Below are 7,279 nucleotides of genomic sequence, written 5' to 3' on the forward strand. Positions count from 1 at the left end.
CAAATACGGGCCACGGAGTGATCGCGGCGATGCCGGCTGTACCCCCACCGAGTTGACGCGTGCACCCAACGTCGCGGATCTGCGGTTCAATCGCGCCAGTTGTAACTGTGCTTCGAGATAAACGGCATGCGCCGCGCGACAAGTTCTTCATAGCAAGTGCATATACGCACGCTCTGTCTGGGCAAAAGATAACGTATACGTCGATTATGTGTCGGCGCAAAGCTCGGACGCTGTGAGAATCGGCAAACGTTTACTTCTTCTTCATTGCACGCACGGAATACTAATAGTATGTACGGTATTACCAATTAAACGCGTTTCATCATGCAGGAAGTATGGGGCTTCGCAGTGTTCTGTTTTTTTTAGACTGGACTCCGTATACGTGTTGATCGTTACAAACTAACGACACCGTGATTAAAACGTAAAGGAGCGCTGCAGCGTTGGGTTGAAAGGGAAAGTACGGCAGGAAGGCTCTGGCGTCTGATCATGGTCCTTAATTATATCGTGCAGCAGATGGCATTGCATGCATAGGCGTATCTAAAGGGGGGGGAGGGCAAGGGGAGCACTTGCCCCTCCCCAATCTCAATCGTGCCGGGGAGGGGGGGGGCAAGTATCTCATATTCCCCCCCCCCTCCGCGCACACACACACACTTTTGAAAGTGGGCACTGGCACTTTTGGCTGCACGCTGGAAAAGTCCATTAAAACTACAGCTAAAGCTCAATTCCTTCTTAGTAGAGTGGCCACATAAGTAATGCTTTTTTTTTTTCATATCCCTGCTTGGACAACGACGATTGTCTTTTGTGCCTTCTCGAGACGCCCTGTAGCGGACGACACCATATATATACACGCTCTCGTTGCGGATAACGCCTGGCGCAAGGCAGCTCCCGCCCCTTAACAAACTGTCAACTTGCGCAACTTGCATCATGCCCAGTTTTTGGGGACCGCTATATCAGTGTTCTAAAAGACAATCAGCTTGTTCCATTTAATCTGCGGGTGAGGGGGAGTCCGGATAAAGCATTTTAATCAGCCGCGTCCAACGACTGGTGTGCCTTACGGCCTGAAATCGTTGGATTACCAAATGCTGGAACTATTTAATCTCTCTCCGTTGCAGCGTTGCAGTCTCAGTATTTTATCACCATCAGAAACCTAATCAAACCTCTTACAATTTCATTGTGAATTTCATTGTGTAATCACGATTTATCGTACATATGCTCAGTGGCGTAGCTAGGTCGTCTGGCACCCGGGGCCGCTAGCTCTTCTGTCACCCCCCCTCCCCCCCGGATGTAGTAGAGGAAGGTGGGCATATCGACAATTTTCGGGTGTCTTCAGACGTATATGACACCCCCCCCCCCCCCCCTACTGGCCCCGTGCACCCGGGGCCCACGGCCCCCCGGCCCCCCTTGTTGCTACGCCACTGCATATGCTCGTGATAATGACCTTGGTCAAACTCGCAGAGCCATTTCAATAGCAATAGAACACTGACTTCAATTATTTATGAATATACGTGTCACTTCTGATTGACGATTTCACTTTCAGGCTGTTTATAAATAAAAGACACTGTTACTTGTTTCCCGGCAGGAGTAAACGCAGAAGATATTTCATACTTTGAAAAAAGAATGAGGGCCATTTTTTGGTGATGTGTACCGAAAATTTGCGCTGTGTAAGTTGCTTATGTACTCTGAAAACAGTAACATATTGGTCGCGTTATCCAAATTTTTATGCGTTATACACGGCATTTAGTTGTTTTCCCCCGCTATCCTCGGTGGCTAGATTTATTAAGTCTAGATATAAATCCACGGATTCAGTCTCAGGGATGTTGTCAGAACTTAAATTACCTCAACTGCTAGAGCGGAGAACAGTTGCTAGACTGAGGTTCCTCTATCTTTTGCGGGGTAACTTCTTTAATATAAACACCGGACGCAGCGCTCGGCCCGAACATTGAGGAACAGTCACAACCAACAACTTACACCCTTCCAAGCTTGGATCAACACATTCAAATATTCATTCTTCCCACGAACAATTGAAGAATGGAACTCATTGCCACAGCACATAACGCTAACAGACTCTGTCAGTTCGTTTGAAAAATCCATACACCTTTACCTTGACCTACCGAATTAGCCCCGACAGCTCGTTTGTTGTGAATTTCACCTACTTGGAAATATTGATGTTGAGGTGTGTGCTTCTATTACCGCATCTGTATTTTGTTGTGAGCCGCAGGTTGGGCACATTAATTTTATTTTGTATCTACATGTCTACAAGGATGTGATTGCCAATGCATTTTCTGCATTGCAACAAATATTTTCCACCCTGTAACGGCCCAAAAAATGCGCTAACAGTATTAATAAATGAAATAAATGATAATGAAAATACGCAGGGCACGGTGTTTATATTTATTCGACGTACGAAACAATGTTCCTAGTGACGACCGATGTATGTTTATTCTGTGTAGGTTTATTACAGCCTTTGTAGAAAGTTACTCATTGAAGTGTTCCAGGGTGTCATACTGCCGCTTATCTAGATGTTTTCTAGACTCCTAAAACAACGCACGAGACACAGATATGAAATTCTGCGAAAATAGGAAAATATTAAGCGCAATGCGTTGCAAAACTTTCACTTTCCTGTTTTAAATTCAACTGTCGCAGATAATTACTACACCCTCGTTTTTTCATGTATTTTCGTGAAATACCTTCAGTCATGAATTACGATCGACTGTCGATAAATGCATGAAATTTACATAATTTTTCCCAAGGTGCTGAAGACTCCATAAACAAAGCAAGTCAAAGTGGGAGAATGACTGCATTTTATATAGTGACCCATCATAATTATATAGTAATTAAATATTCATTTATAGTACAGTCAGTCACACTGTATATTGAATCACCCACTCGAATTACATGCACAGGGTAATTATTGGGCACAAGCATCACAAAGGAAGAAATAATCTTTCATGATTACTACCAAAATGCCCCGCTTCAAACGTCCTGTCAAGGATGGTAGTGCCTTCATGAAAGCGTTCATATGAAGCGATACATTTCACTAAGAAGTGAAACGGTTGTACTTTAAGAAAGCAGAATGTTCAGTTTACTCAAGGCTTAATGTTCATTGTCAATTCCTTGCAACCACTGCACAGTAATGGCAAAAATAAGTCGCGTTCACAAACATCTACACCGTGACTGAAGGGGATATTACGAGGTTCATAGTTTGTTTCTCCGGTTTTCTCGGTGAGCTGAACAAGGCATCTTGTTCATATCTAGGGAAAATTAGGGGCATTTTGTGGATAAGGTGTAGGCAATGTTCCCAAATGGGTCGGTTGAATGCGCATTTTTCAGTATAGAATACGCATGCAAGTGGTCCATAGCGTTATTAGTCTGTTTTACGAGCGGTGTAAAATTTAACTTAGATGGCTGCGCTGGCATTGTTACAACTGAGGTCAACTTTTGCGAACATAAAGGGAACAATATGCTAAATTTATGTGTGATGGTAAATACGTGTTGATAATATATAGCGTTAAAAATAATTGTAAGCGAGTCTTCAAAAGTATCACGCTGGTTCTATTATAGCTAGGTTTCCCGATGTCCCAAGAGAACTCTGCATTTCAGATATTTTATACTTTGAAGGGATAGGCAGTATTTTAAGTACAATGTGTCGCATAGTTTTAACCCTTTTGACTTATCTAGAAGCGTTGCGAATAATTATTGAACCCTCGTCTATTTTCTTCATACTTTTTCATGGGTGATATATTAGTTTCGCCTGGTGTCCTCATTGAACTAAAGGAGGCAGCTTCGTTATCTTTGGTGACTGTAAGGACAAGTTAATGGGTGATGTGGAGGTGAAGTTTAACATGGATGGTGTAATTGGGGCTTTTACACTAAATTGCGTATGCTAGCACTCCAGAGTGAGCGTGTCTAACGAGCGGGAAACAATTGAGCCCACTGCCCTGGCAGAACTATAAAAGCCGCCAAGACCAAATTTAGCAAAAAATGGTGGTACACTATGGAAACTCTTTGTGCGAAGTTAAATGCGATTGGATCAAACACAACCTTTGTGTAAAAAAAATAATCTTATTCGAGTGTTAGAGCGTGTGATATGACCGCTATCAGCTATGCTTCTCAGTGTCCCAACGTAGCTGCATACAGTTTACAGCAGGTTTAAATTTTGTGGAAAGGATAGGGCGGCATGGTAACTCCAATGTGCGTCAAAATTTTTACGTTCCTGGTACGGTTAGAAGCATTGCAAATAATTAATGAGCCGTCGTTTTCCTTTCCCTCTCTTTAGGCGTCATAACACATTCCGTCTTAGTTTCAGCAATGTCCTCGATGAACTAAAAACATTTTTATTATATTTGGAGAAAATAAAGAGCATGTTATGGGCAGCACGTACGTAAACTTGGATAGGGGACTAATTATGACATTTGTAGTAAATTACGCATGTAAGCTATCCCGAGCTTTATGAATGAGTGTTGTGAACAAAGAATTTATCCCATTGCCCTGGAACAACTGTGAATTCAACAGATATCAAATCTACCAGAAATTGAGTGGGGGAGGGGGCGTTATAAAGCAAAAAAGCATTGCGTACCCACAACCTTCGCATTTCGCGTGTGATGCTCTACCAATTGAGCTACCATGGCACCGTTTCCCCATGCACTTCCTTGGGTATTTATGTTTCCTAGTAGAACCCTGGGAGTGTTAGCCAGCGCCACCACTCGCAGACCTTGGCGGCGGATGTGGTACATCCTTTCTACCATGGGCGTCACGAGAACGTGATCTTTTTGGGTGAAGGCAACCGGTCAATAAACCCACACATGCTACCTGAAGGCATCAGTATTGCCGGATTCGAGACTCTCGTTATGCAATAAACAAGAAGAAAGGAGGTTAACCGAGGGGCCCGTTTTTTATTAGTCATATCATAAGAAGCCAACAAACACTGACACAAAGGACAACATAGCGGAAATTACTTGTGCTTAATAAATGAAATAAAGAACACATTGTGCAGAAACGCACAATTCAATACAAGTAGAGGCCGCGATCTTTGTTCACCCGTCGCGCCTCGCGATGTCACGCACATATGGCGCCCGCGAGCAGACGGCAACATTTTTTTTGGCTGGTACAATCTGCCCACACACAAGCTGTGGGCACCGGTGACGAAAGTTACTGGTCGCCTAATCAGCGAAAATCTCTTCGCAGCGGCCACGCACTCAGAAAAGTACACCGATCTCCTCACGAACTAAATTAAATGCGGGCACGGACAATAACATCAATGCTGCAGTAATCAAGCAAGTTAGAATGATTAGGCATCCGAAAAATTGGTTGTTGGCATATTGTCAGGCTGTATATCGGTGGCTCCCTCTCATGAAATTGCAAACATTGTACCTGAAGAGTATATAGCGGCTTGATGCCAAAATATGATTAAAGAAGGTGACACAAGGCAACACCATGTTCTACGATGTAAAATATTTCGCATGGGCATTACATGCACGTGTCACATTCCTCAGCGATCTTGGGAAGGTACTCGAAAATGCCGAGGTTATTGTGGTGACGAAGCAACGACAGCCTAAAAATGTCTTCGTGTAAATCAGTTTCTCATTTATTGTGCTGTAAATAGAACGCACACAGATGTGTACATCAGCCACCCAATCAAAGTGGATGTTCAAGATGAAGTGACCATCAACGACCGAACAAGGGATGCCTCAGACTGGAGCCACCAATGTCTGACAGCACTCAATCTTACTGCTAGTAACAGTGTGGTCTAACACACACACCCACCACACACACGCACAAACACACACACACACACGCACGCACAGGTTGTCTCACATCATTTGACCCAAAGTTTCAGATGAAAGGCACTCTGGAAGCGAGTTGAACCAAATGCATAATGTTGGCACTGGCCTAGAGTTACTCAGGCTATTTGTTTTCCCCTGAACAGGTTAGTTATGTTTAATTAATCAACTTTTCAAGTACTGGCTGCAGACCCTAACTGTGACACACAAAGTTGTAGAGCACCTTGAGAAACCTCTCAATAAATTGTTTCCAACACAACATATCTCACGTGGTCCTTTCATCTGCGTTCCAAAGAAAGCCCGCGAAATATGAAAAAAAATATGTGACTGGGCGATTGCGCACTGTTATTGTGCTGCTCTCAAGCGTGCGATGGATGAACAAGGTCGGCTGCAGCGAGACTGCCCCGCAACAGGGCGGTATGTCTGGTGTAGGTATCTGGGCATGTGACTTTTACCGCACGACAGCGCAAATGCATGCTGCTGCCCGAGCGGCCCAGTTCGTGTTCATTAGCATACATCACGGAATTCGCAACGTCCAGATCATTTTAGCGGAAAAAGAAATAAAAATGTTCGCAAATGGCAGTATCTTTAGTTACTCCACAAGATTAGCACACTGGTATTCTGAAAGTTTAACCTGTCATTATAGCTGAAAACCATACTTACTCCGGTCACTTTTGCATGCTCCCGATTGCCCTCGGAATCACAAATATTACGCAGCCCAAGTAGACACAACTTACCAGGCCAGCGAACAGCACAGCAGTTCCACTTTACATTTAACTTTCCTATAGAAGCTTGCAATGCCAATGCACAAGTGCTTTGCTAGAAATAAAAATAACCAATGACCTTGAATGGGCGTATTTTACAGGAACAAGACAGCTTCCCAGAGTCTTGAATGCTGTTAAATAAAATTGTGTGTCCTAACCCTTTTCATTACCTTTATTTTCAAAGGGGTGCATCCTCTGTGTTGGGCTTTATTCTCAGATATAGTAAAACACAACAGTCTATTTCTGGTTATTCAGAAGGGAAAATATAACACAGATAAAGGCAAATGCACTCTTATTATGTTCTTCGCTAGAGAGTGGAGAACATAATGATACATCAGTGCCTTGGCTAGACAATGCGGAAACATACTGGCGCATCAGCGACCCTGAAAGAGTTAGCAACCCAAAAGTGCAGAGTGGCATCTTGAATTCCGTGAAAAATATTAGCTTAATAAATCAACATTCAGCTAGTACATTCATTTTTGGGATACCCTTAAACATCTACCAAAAGGGTTTTTTCTTGGGCAAGTTGGTGCTCAGATTTCCTAGGTATACTTTGTGGCGCAAAATACAAGGAAATTTAAGCATCTACGTATACCTAGGGATTTAAACATTCACGCTTTGATTTTTCTTGACTTTGCACTATTGATAACAATTGATAAATGCATCACTCATGACGCAGCCTCTCAATCCATTGCTACTGGAACGCATGCTACACACACAAAAGATGACAAGGGAGGC

The sequence above is a fragment of the Dermacentor variabilis genome, chromosome 6 (genome assembly GCF_050947875.1).
Source record: "Dermacentor variabilis isolate Ectoservices chromosome 6, ASM5094787v1, whole genome shotgun sequence".
Classification (NCBI taxonomy): Eukaryota; Metazoa; Arthropoda; class Arachnida; order Ixodida; family Ixodidae; genus Dermacentor; species Dermacentor variabilis.